Source organism: Anolis carolinensis, chromosome 2 (assembly GCF_035594765.1).
Source record: "Anolis carolinensis isolate JA03-04 chromosome 2, rAnoCar3.1.pri, whole genome shotgun sequence".
In the NCBI taxonomy this organism is placed as follows: Eukaryota; Metazoa; Chordata; class Lepidosauria; order Squamata; family Dactyloidae; genus Anolis; species Anolis carolinensis.
The window spans coordinates 107388238-107406650 of record NC_085842.1 but is presented as its reverse complement, the minus strand read 5'-3'; the positions used below and the strand labels follow the sequence as shown (position 1 = coordinate 107406650).

Below are 18413 nucleotides of genomic sequence, written 5' to 3'. Positions count from 1 at the left end.
TACCTTTACTATACCTGGAGTTACATAGAAATGAGTAGAAAATGTTTAAGACTTTTGCAGAACCCCTCCACCCCAACAACTTTATATAATTCCTTTCTCCAGTCCCAACCCAAGTGGCTATCTGGAAGTGTTGTTTCCTTTTGCACAACAAATCTGTCTTTCTATTTTTTTTGTAATTTTTTTTATTGTGATATATGAGAAAAAACATCAACAAACAGTCTTCAGGATTCAACAATCAAAATACAATTATTATTTCCCCTGCCCCCCTGCCTCCCTGTTCCCACCCGTGAACCACCACTCATGACTTTCAACACCACACTATAGGGAACTAATATCTAAGAAAAAATTGCCCTTATAATTACACTAATAAATCCTCCATTTAGTTATTTCAAATCTATTTTTGTCTTCTTTTTTAACTAACCTAAGTCTCTATTTTCTAGCAAATTCATTTTTGTTTTCTCCCCTTATGCCATCGGAGATCTTGGCCAATTGGATATTGCTAGGGAGCCTTTTATTAAGACTGATTTAAGATGCTCTCAAGGGTTTATTCAGAGCTGGTGAAAATGTGTAACATCTAGTAACATCTTCTCCAATCCTTAAGCAAATTAGTTTTTCTGACAAATAAATTTTTCACACTGAGAAAACACACTTTCTGCATATTCATGTAGCTTTTTTGTAAGCATTTTCTTTAAAAATTGTAAAATATCGAACAAAAATGCTTATGGAATTTTTTTTTCTGTGAAAACTGTTTTTTATTTTGCAGGGGAAAAATATTTCTGTGCAAAAAACATTGGTTTTGCAAAATACCTCCCCCCCTGCAAGTATTTCCATACAGCTTAAGTTTTAGAAATGTGTTGGGCTTTGTGAATACTGGGAGAAAATACTGTATTGTGCAGAACATTGTGCAAAATTCCCACCACAATGTTATTCTTCTTGACTGGGTATTCTGAGTGTTAGACAAGAAATGAATAATAGTGATTCCTATTTTTCACACACTTACAAACCCCATCAAGTAATGATCCAATGGGATTCAAGCCTCTGCTCCACAAAACTATGTGTCATTTGTTCATCTTGAAGGTCCCACAATTACTCTTCACTACAAAGAAGTGCAACTATTTCCTTATGCTTCTCCCACACCTCCATCTAGAAGTGTTAATACAGTGCAACTTGACAATATCCCCCAAAGCAGATACTGCTGAAATCTGCAATGGATTGTGTTGCTGCCAGCTTTTTTCTCTTCTCAAGGGGGAAACGCTGCCTTGTTCCAATGGGATTTGCAGCACAATTTGTAGCATTGTGGGAAAGATTCACCTGACCTTGAGATTTCTGAAGATAATTATTATATTACTGTTGAAGACAGCTTTGGAAATGCTGCATGATGGTGAAAGAGAAAGGAGAAAATATACATTTTTGCATATGAGGATGTGAATAATGCATAGGTGGAAAAATGGGTATTATTATTAAATGTGTATTGCTCTGTGTATTAGTTTGTGAATTATTTGCCACTTGAAATTCACTAGTATGAAAATGCATGAACAGAAAGTGCATTCTGTAGGGGGAAAGGGTGTGGATAAGAATATCTGACCCACTGAAATATCTACGGCAGATAATACTTGCTTTATAAACCACTACCTCAAATTATATCCGAAGAAATCCTTCTCTTCATGGCATCCCAACCAGCCTCATTTCTGAAGGAACAGAGATTTAGAGAAGAACCACATACCACAATGATTTGGATGCATGGCCATTTTTATATATGAGAACAGATGACAATTTTACTGCTAGTGCTTATACAACCCCAGCCCCTGAAAATGCAGTTTAAATGGCACAAATATTCTTTAGAAAATAAATTGATGCTGGTGTTTTAACAAGAATTGCGGGAAGAATGGGTTGTGAAGGATGATCTGGGCTAACTGCTTCAGTATTCTTGCAAGAACCCTTATGTACCTGGGGTAAAATCACCTAAACTGAGTTAATCCAATTCATAACATGCTGCGTAATGCCTCAATGCAGGCATTTTCATCAAGATAATATTAAGTGACACTTCTTTTATGCACAAAATTACCATGCTGTTTTCTTTTTGGTGGGTGACAGCCTGTAATATCAAAAATCCAAGATTAAACTTGCTAGGGAACCTTTTATTAAGACTGATTTAAGATGCTCTCAAGGGTTTATTCAGAGCTGGTGAAAATGTGTAACATCTAGCAAATATGTTTGACTGCAATGCTCTTCAAGCTATTCTCCCACAGTGACAAAAAATATTCTACACCCTTATATCTACCTATTAATCCCCTAAAATAGCACACAAGCCATTAGTTCTAGTCAATTTTGTAACCAGAATCAGAAATAACAGTATTTTTTGTCTGTTTGTTTTTTCAGAGAAAAAAAAAGATGGTTCAGGTGTAACTTAAACTGAAGTGACTAGAGGCAACTATGGAGTGAGAAAAAAAGGACCTGGAGTTGATAACACATGACTGGCTCTTGCTTGAATTTTATATTATGCTTTTTGGATTTATTTTATTTTTATCCACAAACCCATCAAGTTCATTTATATTATAAGGAGGTCTTCTGTCATTCATTACATTTCAATAAGCTTCAATTGTTGTTGTTGCACCATCACTGCACATAATCTTAGTTTTACAATCTGATTAAGACATGACACAAAAGTAAAAGGGGGTGGCCCTCTGAGAGGAGATGGTCTATCAGATTTTGTCTCATCTTTTCTCATTCCATGGTCAGAACAGTGGCAATTGGAATGTATGGAGGGCTTTTCAACAGCTTCTGGGTCTAAGCATAATGGAACTGTGACTGCCTCTTCTTTCCCTCCAAGGCTAAAGCAGTAGCAACCGAGATGATGGGAGGGCCTTTCATCTGCTTTGGATTCAAGAGGATGCAACTGCCTCTTTTCTTCTCTCCCTTTCATCTACTTCTGGATCTAAGCATGATGGAGCTATGACTGCCTCTTCTTTTCTCTCCCCAAGGCTAGGGCAGTGGCGGCAGCAGCTGAGACAATGTAAGGGCCTTCCATTTGCTTTGGGTTCAAGCCATGATGGAGCTGTGCATTTCTCTTCTTCGCTCCCTCCAAGGCCATGGCACAGATCTTTCATATGCTTCTGGACCAAGAAATGGTGAACCTGTGCCATACATGATGAGAGGTTTTATGCAGCTCAGCACCATGCCAAACCTACCAATCATAGACTGTTTAGGGGGAATACATGCCAGACTTGTTAGATCCTTAGAAGGAAAGTGATTTGTGTACTGAAGGGACCACAGAAGCCAATATTCTTCTATTAAATTGATGTGAGTGGACATCCAGCATATTAATACAGTACTCTACCCCCATTACAATAGCCATTAAAGCCAATAGCAAATTAAATTTAGCAGGCATTATGTCATACCTTCAAATGGGTACAGAATTTGTATCACTAAATATAGTTTCAATTCTATACTTGATGTCTATCAAAGGAAGTGGCCAAACCTTTCCATGATTAATACAGACAGGTTGACAATATTTATACAGATCTATTAATTCTCTTTCTTCATGCATCCATTTAAAAGGAACATAAAAATATCTGTTAATAATAATAATAATAATAATAATAATAATAATAATAATAATAATAAACTTTATTTATACCCCGCCAGCATCTCCCCAACAGGGACTTGGGGCGGCTTACATGGGGCCATGCCCAGAATGATACAATATAACAGAATATAAGTAGAACAACAAATCATAACACATTAAACAATACAATAAATGATAATATACACTACATTAAGCAAAATCAAAAAAACAATAAAACGGGCGGGCCACATGAACACTAAGATTAAAAGGGCCGGGCTGTGGCGCAGCTGTTGAGCAGCTGCCTTAAATCACTCTGACCATGAGGTCATGAGTTCGAGGCCAGCCCGTGGCGGGGTGAGCACCCGTCAATTAAAAATAAAAAATAGCCCCTGCTCGTTGCTGACCTAGCAACCCGAAAGATAGTTGCATCTATCAAGTAGGAGATAAGGTACCACTAAAGTGGGGAGGCAAGATTAACTAATTTACGACCTGGAATGAGGAAGTGCCGTCAGTGTGGATGATGAAGCAGCTGCTCCCCCCTGTGGCCAGAATCGAACATCCCCTCAGAAGAACGTTAACTTGCCTCTGCGTGTGTCTCTCAGTCTCTGTTTGATGTGTTTATGGGCATTGAATGTTTGCCCTTTGTGTGTTATAATGTGATCCGCCCTGAGTCCCCTTCGGGGTGACTCAGTATAAATACTGTAAATAAATAAATAAATAAAACTCGGGTGAGAAAGGAAATAAGAGTAACAACCTCGGAGAACAGGGTCATAAAGTAGTGGTGCAGTCTGGAGGACAGATATTGGAGGAGAGCAGCAGAAGGGATGTATGTAGTAATTACTTTCCAAAAGCACAATGGAAGAGCCATGTTTTCAGGTCTTTCTTAAAGGTTACTAATGTGGGGGCTTGCCTAATCTCCCCGGGCAGTGAGTTCCACAATCAGGGGGCCACAGCAGAGAAGGCCCTCTCCCTTGTTCCCACAAGGCGGGCCTGAGATATCGGCAATGGCGACAGGAGAGCCTCCCTGACGATCGAAGGGATCGGGCAGGTTTATGATAGGAGATATGGTCACGAAGGTAGGTGGGTCCCAAACCGTTTAGGGCTTTATAGGTGATGGTCTGCACCTTGAATTGGGACCAGAAAATAACCGGCAGCCAGTGGAGCTCCTTGAACAAGGGAGTGGCTCTTTCCCTGTAACTCGCCCCAGTTATTAGTCTGGCAGCTGAACGCTGGACCAATTGTAATTTCCAGGCCGTCTTCAAGGGAAGCCCCATGTAGAGCGCATTACAGTAGTCCAGTCTAGAGGTAACTAAGGCATGGACTACCGTGGTCAAATCAGACTTCACGAGGTATGGTCGCAGTTGGCGCACAATTTTTAGTTGTGCGAAAGCCCTCCCGGCCACCGCCGACACCTGCGCCTCAAGCGTCAACGCTGAGTCCAGGAGGACCCCCAAACTGTGGACCTGTGATTTCAGGGGGAGTGCAACCCCGTCCAGCACAGGTTGCCACCTGATACCCCGATCCGACGAGCGACTGACCAGGAGGGCCTCTGTCTTGTCAGGATTGATCCTCAGCTTGTTCCTCCTCATCCAGTCCACCACAGCGGCCAGACACTGGTTCAGCATCTGAGGGGCTTCCTTGGAATCAGATGGAAATGAGTAGGGGATTTGCGTGTCATCTGCGTAGAGATGGCAACGCCCTCCAAAACTCCGGATGACCTCTCCCAACGGTTTCATGTAGATGTTGAATAGCATGGGGGATAAGATAGACCCTTGCGGGACCCCATAGGTCAATGGCCAGGGGTCCGAGCAGGTATCCCCCAGCTTCACCATCTGGGAGCGACCCTCCAGGAAGGACCAGAGCCACAGCAAAACCGTGCCACTGAGGCCCATCCCAGAGAGCCTCCCCAGAAGGATACCATGGTCGATGGTATCAAAAGCCGCTGAGATGTCCAAGAGAACCAGCAGGGTCACACTCCCACTGTCCAGCTCCCTGCGGAGATCATCCACCAAGGCGACCAAAGCTGTCTCGGTACTGTGCCCAGGCCTGAAGCCAGACTGCGAGCGGTCCAGAAAATCAGTGTCATCGAGGAACTCCTGGAGCTGTGTGGCAACCACCCACTCCAGAACCTTGCCCAGGAACGGGAGGTTGGAAATTGGTCTGTAGTTGTTACATACAGATGGGTCTAGGGAGGTCTTTTTTTAATAGCGGTTTTACCTCCGCCTGCTTAAAGCAGGATGGAACTGTCCCCTGGCCCAAGGAGGCATTTATTATAGCCACAAACCAATCCAACAACCCATCTTTGGCCAGCTTAACCAGCCAGGAAGGACAAGGATCCAGAGCGCAAGTGGTCGCCCTCACAGACCCAAGTATCCCCTCCACGTCATCAGGAAGAACAAGCCGGAAAGAATCCCACAAAATCGGACAGACAGGTACCTCAGTTACCTCCGCTGCAACTACGTTTAAGCTGGAGTCCAACTCAAAGCGTATCTGAGCAACTTTGCCTGCAAAGTGGTGCGTGAAATCGCTGCACCGAGTTGCCAAGTCCTCGGGAAGCCCCTTTGTGGAGGCTGTCTGTGTGAGTGGATACCCGTGCCACATACACACATACGGGTTTTCGTTTTTATTATGGATATAGATTTTAGTATTTTATAGTCTCTTGGCATGCTTTTGAAATTTGCTGAAAACCTCTGCTATGACTGTGAAGTACATTGCATGGGTTGACTAAAGACTAGTACAAGGCATAGTTCCACTTCCACTTGGACCAGGGGACAAAGATATGACCATTTGGATTACAGTATGACTTCCAAATCCATGGAACTTATAGCACAAATACAAAACCATAGATAACAGCCAGCCCTGTTGAAATGAATGACTTCTGGCAAAAGCATACCAAATAACTACACTGGAGGACCTTGCAAAAGCCTGTAGAGAGCACCCCTCTAGCATTTCTATGTCATCCAGCATGACTTTATAGTCACCAGGTCTGTTAAACTAAATTTTCAGGCTTGGGTGGGCTGATAGAGTCTCAAGATGTCTTTCAAATAATTTTAGACACAAACATAATTTCACGACACTTAAACTCTTTAAAACAGTTTCTCCATCTTCAGATAACTATTTTGAGAAAATGTGCACACATTTTTAAGGCTTGTAGAATTTTTCCAAAATACCAGTTCATATACTTTAAAATACAAGCAGCTAAAATGCAAATCATTGGCAACAAATATACACAGAACAATACTTTAGTGCATAAGGAGATATACCATAGCTTTGATAAATGTAAATAAATAAATAAATGTGCAAATTAGAAGAAATGTATACAATGGTTAGTGTTCAAAATAGCCACAAAGCCACAAAACCTAGCGGCTAACAAGGATGGAGAAGAAAATGAAGGTTGGCTTCTGAGAAAGCCAAGAAGAACGTTGAAAGGTCATTTATTAATTGTTGCTCTTGGATTTGAACGCTTAACCCATCACCGTAAAAGGAGAACAGATAGAGGGCAGTCCTTTGTGAAGAGGGTGCATGGCTGGCTACCTTATGCTGTGCTTATGCTGTGCTGGTTCTTAAACACTCAGTGGAAGAACTAGCAAAGCCTTCAGCTGTAGAGGAGCAAGCCTTGTAATTTGGAATTAATATGGTTAAGGTTACTTAATGTTGTATTTATTCTGAGGACATCAAGTGAGTATGGAACAATGCTTGCCTGTATATTTTAGCTAGAGTTCTGCATGTACAGATTTACATTAGTTCTCCCAACCTAAGGCACTGAATCAAAGTTCTCCATTAAAATTGCCTTAAAGTGAAATTATATTGTACTATATCACCATTTCAGAATGATTAATGAGGCTTGTGCCTTATCTCTTCACCTTCTAAGGAAGCATGGGACTTCTTTTCTTGTCTTGCTTTCACCCATACTGTTTTGAAATATTTGATTTCCCATCCCTCGTCTAGATATTTCATGGCAAAAGTAAATTATTGCTTGTAATGACTTCACAGTCACTTGGAAAGCGTAGAAATGAATTTTTATTGTCCTTGATAAAAAATAAATTTTAGGCAAGCACTATTTTTTTGTTAGACTTGCAAGGTCATTAGATGAAGACTTTGGAATTTATAGAGCAATAGAATACCTTTCTCTTACTGGATATATAAAATTGATAACGGAAATCTCTCATCTATACTACAAAGCCATAAAGATAGATGGGGACACACAATGAATGTTCAAGCAAACCTAGAGAAATGGTTGATTTGATCAGTTTGTGAGCAAATAATTGCTTAAGTAGAAAAATTGAAAGAAGGAACGTAATGTAAGGGTGATGACATTAATGGGCCAGAAGTAAAGAGCAGTACAAGAACACAGAATGACCCATATGATAACATGGTTAAAAATGGCCAGACCACTCAACTGCAACATATGCTCCAAGTGTCCCAATTTGAGAAGGACAAGCTCTAGAACTTTTCATATGACCCTTTCAGGCCATGCCGTTGCGCCGGCAATCCCCAGAGAAAGGGAAGCCTCGTGGTGCCCTGCACACCCTCCTTCCTCCCCTCATCAGATAGCAGAAAGGGCGGTAACATGCATTGCCCCACTGCCCTTTCTGCCATCACACGGGGATTTGGGGAGGAAAGTGCCTCTTAACCTTCTCTCATCCAGGCTAAACATACCAAGATCCCTAAGCTGCTCCTCATGGGGTGTCATTTCCAGGAGGTCTGGACACTCTCCTCTGGACATGTTCCAGTTTGTCTAAATCCTCCTTGAGTTGTGGTGCCCAGGACGGGATACAGCATTCCAGAACAGAATGGTACTATTACTTGCCCCAGAAAAGACTATATTTATAATGATGCAGCCTATGCATTGGCTTTTGTAGCTGCCATATCACACCCTTGACTCATGTTCACCTTGTAGGCTACTGTGATTCCTAGATCCCTTGTGTATTCTTCCTACTTAATGATTTCTGCCATCTTGCTTGCACTGCCATCTTGGCCAGACATATCACAATTATTATCTGTAAAATGCTGGAAGGCAGCAGGAGTCAAAAGCCTTTCAAGAGTATAAGGAAGCATTGTGGATCACCTCTGCAATCAGGAACATGTTGGAAATTTCAGCTGTGTCAAAAAAACAATCTCTAAAGGTGCTGACCAGTCAGAAGGAGAGAGTCCATCTCTGCTTACTGACCTTCTCATCTTGTCAAGCTCTTAGGAAGAAGGATATAACCAGGCCTGGCAGTGGACTTCTTTACTTCCATAGACTAGAGGTCAGGTTTCTTGTTTTAAGAAATCTTCTTCTTTTTCTTCAGCGTTTCTCCTGTTTGATGGCGGGGCCTGCTTTACTGGTTTGTTGGTGCCATTTCACCCATTTATGCACCTGGTCAGGGTGTATGCCAGCAGTCTTCAGGGTGTATGCCAGCAATCTTGTTGTTCTAAGAAATTTTGGGCATAAATAGTGCCATCTCCATACCCATGGGGCTGATACCTGTGATTTTACTCACCTACACTCGGAAAAGGGTCCTCTCTAGGCACTTTCTAGATCTTCCAGCAAGATTCTACAGTATGCTTCTGTGGAATATTCACAATATAGTTGCACTGGAGGACCTAAAATGCTAGAGAGATGTCCCCAGTAGGCATTTTCTAGGCTACCAGAGCGATTCTAAGGTATGCTTTCATTAAAAGGCATTCATTTCAATAGGGTTTGCTATTATCTGTGGTTTTATGTTTTAACTGTATGTTAAGAACCATATCCCCTGATATTATGTTGTATTGTATTATATTCAGTATTACTTTATAACAGGGATCAGCAAAGTACAACCCTTAGATGTTATTGGGCTGAAACTCCAAGAAGCCTTAGTTAGCTCAGCCAGTGGTGAGCAGAGTGGCACTGTCTACCATTGGTAAATAGATAAAACTGTACATAAGGTAGTGGCATTCCAGCTTAGCTGTAATACCAGGAATGACAGGTTCAGATGTAAGAGCATATCAATGCTTCACCCATTATTTACACTGATATATTGATCATTTACCTTTGACATGTTGATTCTTCATGATGGTAGAAATATGCTCCCTTTTTTGCTTTGCCTGATTGTCATACATTACTGTGTTCAAAATGTGTCTCTATTACTACAAAGTTTTCCTGCAGGATCTCTGAAATTAGATTGAGGAGCTGACTGCCTTTGGTAGCCATTTCCATGGAAGACATTATGATGATTTATATTTATATCATTTCTACACTAAGGGGGTCTTTGGTTTGCAAACTATCTATTTTCATAGCAGATTACTGTTTTATGAGACTCTTTATCCATGAAGAGCTTTCTGTTAGAAATGATAAATGACCTTTCTTTCACATAGCTTGATGGATAAAACACAAACTCTAATAGATATCTCACATATAAGGGGAAACCATGTAACCAAAGTACCTATTTTCTTTATGGCCTCCATTAAATATTCATGCAAGTAAAATACACTGTACCACATTCCCTCACAGAGAAATATGGGAAAGATACTGGAATTCATAGAAACACTAGTACTTCTATTTTGCACAAATGGGGATGATTCAATTTTTCTTGTGCAAATATTTCCTCTATTTCACGCCCTTTCCTTTTCCTGCACATCTCACAAGATTCTCTATTATAGTAGGCTGGTTGTTTGGAAACCTCGGCAACATGGGTCTATCCTAGGCATGGGGAAGCTTTGGCCCTCCAGATATTTTGGACTTCAACTCCCACAATTCCTAACAGCTCGCAATCTGTTAGCTTGAAGTTTGCCCATGCCTGGTCTATCCAGATGTAGAGCAGATAAACTAAGCATAAGACTTTTAAACAGAGAAAGATGGTTGGTAGATGCAAATTAGTAAAGAATAAGTAATTAAATCTCTCAAGTATTGAAAATTGTTCGGAAAAGAGGAGATTATAGCCAGTTAACTGATGAAGAGTGCTGATGTAAGGGAGCTGATGCTGACATCGGTTAAATCACAGTTCAGAGTGGCCATGCATAACATGAAGCAGCTAAACTAAATGGTTGTGATATTTATTGGATTGGTTCAAGGTGGCAGTCCATATCTTAAACAATTTCATAATAATGATTTATTGGAAAACATAAATACTTGTGAAATTCTATGGTAAAAGGGGGTTGAACTAATTAAAATCTGTTGCCTTGTTCAGTAAAGATGTCTTTGATTTGGATTAAAAAGAATGAATGCCCATTGCATTTTGCTATAGTAGTTTGATGATGGGCCCTAATTCAATTGCAAACCACTTGCTTTGTGTACAGAAGGCATATATTCTTCAGGTATGGCCAGCTTCCTACCCTCCTGATTCCTGTGCATAGGTTCTTCCATGGAAGAAATATATAATTGGCACAGCACTGTTCTGTCAAAACTGATGTCCACTTACATGATATGTTTTCTAACATTTGATGGATGTTTGGGGTATATTACAAGGTAAACGAAGAAGAACACTTGTAATGAGAAGGTTTCCTTTTGATACAAAGATACCTCACAGGAATTTCCCTTCCCCCTAAACTCACTTTTCTGTGCTTTTATCTTCAAAGAACACATATCCCCTCCCAATATGTTGTATTTGAAAAGATAGGTAGCAGTGTGCTTCTGATTTGATCTACTGTCTACAATATCCTACTCCATGTGATCCTCTTTGAAGTTTGCTATAGGTTTCAAAGCCTCTGGCACTTTCATTCTCAGAGATGACAACAATCTACATTGCTGCCTAACGCTGAAGAACACCAATACATCTCAGTATATATACAGAAAAGTAAGCTGTTGTACTTCTCCCCTCTCTCCTGCTCCCATCAGTTATAAAAATAAACTTTGAAGACAAACAATCTGTTTCCTTCACTGAAATCTTGAAAGCCCCAAATAGCTACATATATGTGAATAGACAGACACACTCACATACTCCATGAGTGTGAAAATATTCCTTTGAATGAAAGCAAGGCACATTCAGACAAAATAGATACATTGTGTGTTGCCTTATTAAAGCACAGCCTAGCCCCCATAGGGCTCTCTTATTATTATTTTTTTATTATTATTAATCTTTATTTGTACCCCGCTAGCATCTCCCGAAAGGACTCGATGCGGCTTACAAAGGCCAAGGCCTCAACACACAATATAACAATACAAAACAAAAGGCAAATTAAAAACAATTAAAACAGTATAAACAACAAGCAATAAACAATACGCTAAAACACAATAAAACTGGGCCGGGCCAGAGTAATGGGTACAAGATTAAAAGTGCTGATGTGACAGGTGATATATAAGGCTTCTAGGGCAAGTGCAGAGTGCGATATACGATCTAGTTCTAATAAAGTGCTTATGGGACTTGGAGTTGGAGATTTCCTATTAATCTGGGAAGGCACATTGGAACAGCCAGGTCTTCAAATTCTTTCTGAAGACTGCCAATGTAGGGGCCTGTCTGAGATCCTTGGGGAGGGTGTTCCAGAGTCGGGGGGCCACCACAGAGAAGGCCCTGTCTCGTGTCCCCACCAACCGCGCTTGCGACGCAGGTGGGATCACGAGCAGGGCCTCTCTTAACTTCTATCATTAAATGTCCCCCTCCCCGCATGTACATATTTACAAACTGCCAGGAAAATATTAACAAACTCACTGTATTAACACCATAAGTGTGGAGTATCTGTTACTAATCATCATTCAATGAGCCATATAACCAAAGTTCTTACAGGTGAAGCCCTTGCAATTTTTTTCAGCGGCTCTAGAAGTACATTTGTTAAGCAACAAGAACAAAAAAAGATAATAGAAAATGTTCCAGTATTCTTTGTATTTCTGTAAAGTGATTTCTGGCACTTCCTTGGGGTTCCCAATTTTTCTGGATCATTTGGAATATTCAGAGACTGTTCTGGTAACATTGCAAAATCTGGCATGGGTGGGTATCACAACACAGCTGCCATGGTGGGCATGGCCAGTCAACAAATACTCTTCTCAGAGATGACAAACAATAAGTCTGATAGGTAAGTAGGTAAATAATTTGACCAGAATGTTATTATTAGGTGCTAGGCATGTGCGATCCATGAAAAAAAATGATTCAATACTCACTTCAAAAGTAGGGGGTGCTGGTGCTTCATTTCTAAAGTCATTTCCAATTTTTGAACCAAAATTTTTGGAACTTTCCAAAAATTCGGAATATTTATAATTACTTCATTAATGGCATGCGCAATCATGAAAAAAAGCACTGGGGGAAACTTTACAGGACTCTCCCGCCCTCATTTTTTGAGCTATCCTGATCAAATTTGGTACAGTGGCAGAACACATTTAACACTGCTAGCTTGCCAAATTGCAGAATGTTTACCTTATCCTCTGATTTATGGTGAATTTTCATAGCTTATATAAGAAACCATTTTTTAATAATTGCAGAAATCTGTTCCTGCTTTGAAAGTCTTATTTCCTGTTTCATTGGGTTGTCTTTACTTTGAAAGTCCTTGTTCTACTTGGGAAACTTTGGTTTCTTATATAAGCTATGTTCTACTTGGGAGTGGCTCACCTGGGAAGTGCCTGGGTTACTGGGAGAGGAGCGATGGGGATCACAGTACTTCTGAGAAGCAAACACATACACACACACGAACTAGTAAAGGCAGCAAGGCAGGGAGGGACTTGAATTTGTTCGAGCAGCCAGGCAGGGAATGTAACAGGGTGCAACACTCCAGACATGGAGCGGCCCACCTGGGAAGTGCCTGGGTTACTGGGAGAGGAGCGACGGGGATCGCAGTACTTCTGGCAAGCAAACAAACATGCACCAACTGGTAAAGGTAGGGAGGGACTTGAATTTGTCCCAACGGCAGAGAATGTGTAGACTGAGAGTTTGTTAGGCGATCCCTCGTAGTTCGAGGATGATGGTCCTCCATTTCTTGGAAGATGCCTGTGCGTGATTTTTTTTAATGTGTGGAGGTCGGTGCACGGCCGGTCAACACACAGTCTTCACAGAGTGAGGTCCTAGCAGTGGTGTGATTAACACAACGAGAGTGGCTTCTCAGTCTATTGCAGCCGCCTTCCGCCTTCACAGCCGTTGTAACATGTACCATGTTATCCTCCGCCTGCTCCGCCATTGAGGTCTTTGGGTCTTCGGATTGTTTTTGGTCTGGATCCTCCCCTGTGGCCACTCCTGGGAGTGCATGACTCCAGTGGTTGTGCCCTCAGGTTCACTGGAACATGCAAGCCCCCTCACCAGGTCAAGGTGACAATCCATCGAGGGGGAGACTGAGAGTAACCCTAACCCAAACTTGTACCCAACACACACACAAAACAAGGAGGGCACACTTGGCATTTGAGTGCCCCCCCCGGCCCCTGCTATTGAATTAAAAAAATGCTTTCAAGTTTCTCCCTCCCAGTCCCAAAAAACTTTACTTTAGAGAACTTCTACTAATTATTTATTTTAAAGATTTTATAAGAAAATAAAAGGAGCCCTTGCCCTTCCAATTTCTTCAAGCTGCTGCTCCAAACTAGCTGCCGCTCAAGCAATCTCCCTCTCCCAAACAACCCACACCTTTTTTTAAAAAACAACCCTTTTCTTCAGTTAAGTTCTAATTATTTATTTTTTAAATTTTTAAGTAAAAAGAAGAGGAGCCCCTTTCCCCTTCCATGCCTCCCTTTCCAGCTGGACCCAACCACCTGCTCCAATGCCCCAACGCCAAATGCCTCGTGACGCTTCACCACAGGCGCTTTTCAAGGAGGCACGTATGGGACGCGGAGGACGTACAAACCCCACCCCCCTTACATTAACTTGCACTGCAATTGGTTAGGGAGGCAAGGCCATGCTAGGCTGTGCTCCACTCCCAAACAAGTTTGGTTGCATTAAGAAATTTTTTAAAAAATATTCTTATCAAATTTCGAAGCCAGAACGCTTCAAAATCGCTGGTTAGATCCGATGTGATAACCCACGTCAGAACCACATTCGCAAGTCGGATTAAATTTATTTATTTACAACATTTCTACCTCGCCCTTCTCACCCGAGGGGACTCAGGGTGGCTTACAACAACTGGCAAAATTCAATGCCAAACAGATGAATAAAAACAGCAACACATTTAAAACTATTAACAGTAATCCATAAAATACATTAGTCAAGCTTAAAAAATAGTTAATACCATTCTTCCAAGGAACCATTGCACATAAAACTAAGTTCAGACCATGTCAATATATTACTTATTCATTAAATGCTTGTGCACAAAGCCATGTCTTAACGTTCTTCCTGAAGCCCAGAAGAGTTGGGGCCTGCCGGATGTTACTGGGGAGGGTGTTCCACAGCTGAGGAGCCACCACTGAGAAGGCCCTGTTCCTTGTTTCCACCAGCTGCGCCTGTGAGGCAGGTGGGACCGAGAGCAGGGCCTCTCCAGACAATCTTAGTGTTCTTGATGGTTCATAGGAGGTGTTGTAGCTCAGCCATCATGGCCTGTATTCCATCAAGAGAAGGAGTTGGAAACAGATGATGTTGCAGATTTTGCAGACATTTCTGCCCTGGACAGGGGCCCCTTGGTCTTGCAGCTGCCTGATATGGTTGTTCAAGAAGAACAGCTAATTGGTGAACATTACGACATCTCCTCATTGTTGGTGTTGACCTGGGTGAAGATGAGGCTTTTAATCAGAAGGAATTTGTTACAAAAGATAGGAGCAGGAGAGAGGGAGTGAGATGGAGTCGAAGGTTAGCTCTCAAATTGGATAATTGCTAACTTTCCCATGAGAACTTTTGTGGGTTCTATACTCCTTAATTTTGGAATTCTTTAAAAGTGCCCCTCACTGTAGTCTCATTGCAGTGTCAACTTTGCCTTTCCTCAGAAGAGGTTCCAGTTTCCAGCTCCTTGTCTTGTCTCCTGTATTCGTGCCAAGTTTCCAGTTCAAGGTGAGCCGCGCCGTACAGCGACTTCTGAGTAGACCTCTCCTTACAGGTTTTCCTTGTTCCTGAATCGAGATAGAGTCTGCCTTGTTTACCTTGCTTTCTTGCTCCTGCTACAAGACTTTTTGAGTGGATTTGGAGTTTGCAGATTTGCAGTGCTGTGTTCCTGCTATTGTTTCATGGACAAACTTTGATTTCTTGGAAGAAACTATCGAGTTTCATTTGTGGATTACAATATGGACATTTATAAACCCATTCTGAATTACAATTGACTTTATATAAAAAACTATTCCTTACTCTGACTTTCTGCCTTAAATCCGCATAGATATATATTTTTTGCTTCAATAAACAGCTCGTGTGTTATATTGGCTCCTGTTTGGTTTTCGAGTGCTCACGCTGCCTTGGGGTGCAACAAGAGGAGATATGTTCAGACAGGTAAGTTGGACCAGAACCATTTAGGGCTTCACAGGTCAAAAACAGCAATTTGAATTGGGCTAGTTAGCATATCAGCAGCCAGTGGAGCTGGCTTAGCAGAGGGGTGGTACGCTCCCTGTATGCCGCCCCAGTTATTAATCTGGCTGCCACACGTTGTACTAATTGGAGCTTCCGGGCCGTCTTCAAAGGCAGCCCCACGTAGAGTGGGTTGCAGTAATCCAAACGGGATGCAATCAGAGCATGGACCACTGTGGCCAAGTCAGACCTCCCAAGGAATGGGCGCAGCTGGCGCATAAGTCTTAGTTGTACAAATGCTCCCCTGGACACGGCTGAAACCTGGGGCTCCAGGCTCAACAATGAGTCCAGGAGAACACCCAGACTGCGAACCTGCATCTTCAGGGGGAGTGTGACCTCGTCCAACACAGGCTGTAACCCTATTCTCTGTTCAGCCTTGCATCTGACCAGGAGGACCTCTGTCTTGTCTGGATTCAATTTCAATTTCTTCGCCCTCATCCAGCCCGACAAAGCAGCCAGACACTGGTTCAGGACCTGAACAGCCTCCTTAGTGACAGGTGGGAAGGAGTGACAGAACTGGACATCATCTGCGTACAGATGACACCTCACCCCGAAACTCCAGATGATCTCTCCCAGCAGCTTCATGCATATGTTGAACAACATGGGGGACAGTACTGAACCCTGAGGGGCCCCACAAGTCAATGGTTGTGGGGCCAAGCAGGTGTCCCCCAGTGACACCATCTGGGAGCAACCCTCCAGGAAGGACCGGAGCCACTGCAAAACAGTACCTCCGAGACCCATCCCAGCAAGGCGCTCCAGAAGGATACTGTGATCGACGGTATCAAAGGCAGCTGAGAGGTCCAGCAGAACCAGCAGGGACACACTCCCCCTGTCCAGTTCCCTGCATAGATCATCGACTAAGGCAACCAAGGCTCGGTACCATGCCCCGAGCTGAAGCCAGACTATGCCGGATCTAGAAATCCAATTTTAATCCAAAATTATGAGGGAGCCGATGATTTCGCTCAAGCCTATTAGGTGCAGGGGAGATCTTAACAAGATACAAAGCCACTCCTTTGAAGCCAGTACCAATAGAACACCCATTTCACAGAAAGCACCTTTTCTGTCTTTTATATAACTGCCAACAATCTAACTGCCAACCTCCTCCCTCTATCCTTCTGCCCCAGCATAAACACAGAGAAAGTGTACATATATAAAAATCCTGGGAGAGAGCAGGAAACACACAGAGTGTGTTATACTGTTGATTCATCTGCACTGTTTTCCAGCCTTTAACTTATAGCTTTTTTCATCTCTGTGTTGCTTTTCCTGTTTTAAACCAGCAGTTAACCAGCTCAGCTGAGGTGCAGCTCAGCCATCATGTGGTATTCTCTCTCCTTTCAAATCAAGACAAAAGCCTTCTGCTCTCTATCAGAATGGAAATGGATGGCAAAGGTCAAGTGAGTAACAATAAAGAGCAAGCTTTCAGAGCAGACCAGTTCAATGACAATGTAGACTTCTGGTGGGAACTGCAGTGAGGACTAAAGAGGACTACTCCAAGAAGTGGAACAATCCACCATTGTCACAAATGATCAGTTGCCAAGAAAAGGAGATCTCTGCTAAAACAGAGCAGACACGTCTAATTATGCTATGTAACACAGTTTTTGTTCTTGGGTGGTAAATGTCATTTCCTAATTGGTTCTATCATAAAAGCATGGATGTTTTTATTAAACATCCTGCAGCACATTTTGCTGTAATTTTTCAATTAATATCTCATAGAATCTCGACCAATTCAACATAGTTTGTGGCAGCCACAAAAATGAAGTTTCTGGAGTATAACAACTACTTTCAAAGCACGTACCAGACAATTAAACAGGAAATAATACTTTCAAACCAGGAACATAATTTTTTTCAAATTTTGTTACATAGTATTCAGCCTCCATGCTATCTTAACTAATTGGAAGGTGAACTGGCTGCACAGGGAGCAGATCAGATACTATATAGTTGAATCAAACATGAATTTATTAACTGACAAGAATGTTAGACTTTTTCTACGCCTGAGGCCCACTACAACGGCTTTATGAGGAGAGTTAAAGTTTTTGAGAGATACACAGTTCTGGCTGAACTGAGGCCCTTGAATCTTTATTTTTTCTTATTGTCTCTTTCTTGTATGGTGTTCAACTGTTTCTAAGATGTTCTCAAAATTGCACTTTGATTGGATTGAATACAGCTTTGACTGGACTTGAATACAGCTCTGATTAAATGTGCTATTTGTAGACTTTCCAGCCTTCCTCTCTCTTCACCTTCCAGTCACAAAAAGGCTGACTCTTCCAAGAACCAGAAGTGCCTTGCCTGAGGCTCTGTCCCTGAGGGGATTCTTAAAGGGGTAGGGCGATGGAGGCTTCAAATTCAAAGAGGCTGTTTAAACTGACTCCCCAGAAACTGTACATAAAATATTAATCTTGCTAACTCAGTGGTTCTCAATCTCTGGGTCTCCTGATGTTTTGGCCTTCAACTCCCAAAAATCCTAACAGCTGGTAAACTGGCTGTGATTTCTTGAAATT

General features: G+C 42.0%; 1 protein-coding gene across 3 annotated transcripts in view; it reads right to left on the bottom strand.

Annotated features, from left to right (window-relative positions):
- Positions 1–18413, bottom strand: part of fstl4 (follistatin like 4) — a 638776-nt gene that overhangs the window by 36891 nt on the left and 583472 nt on the right. The gene's annotated exons all lie outside the window — the stretch shown is intronic.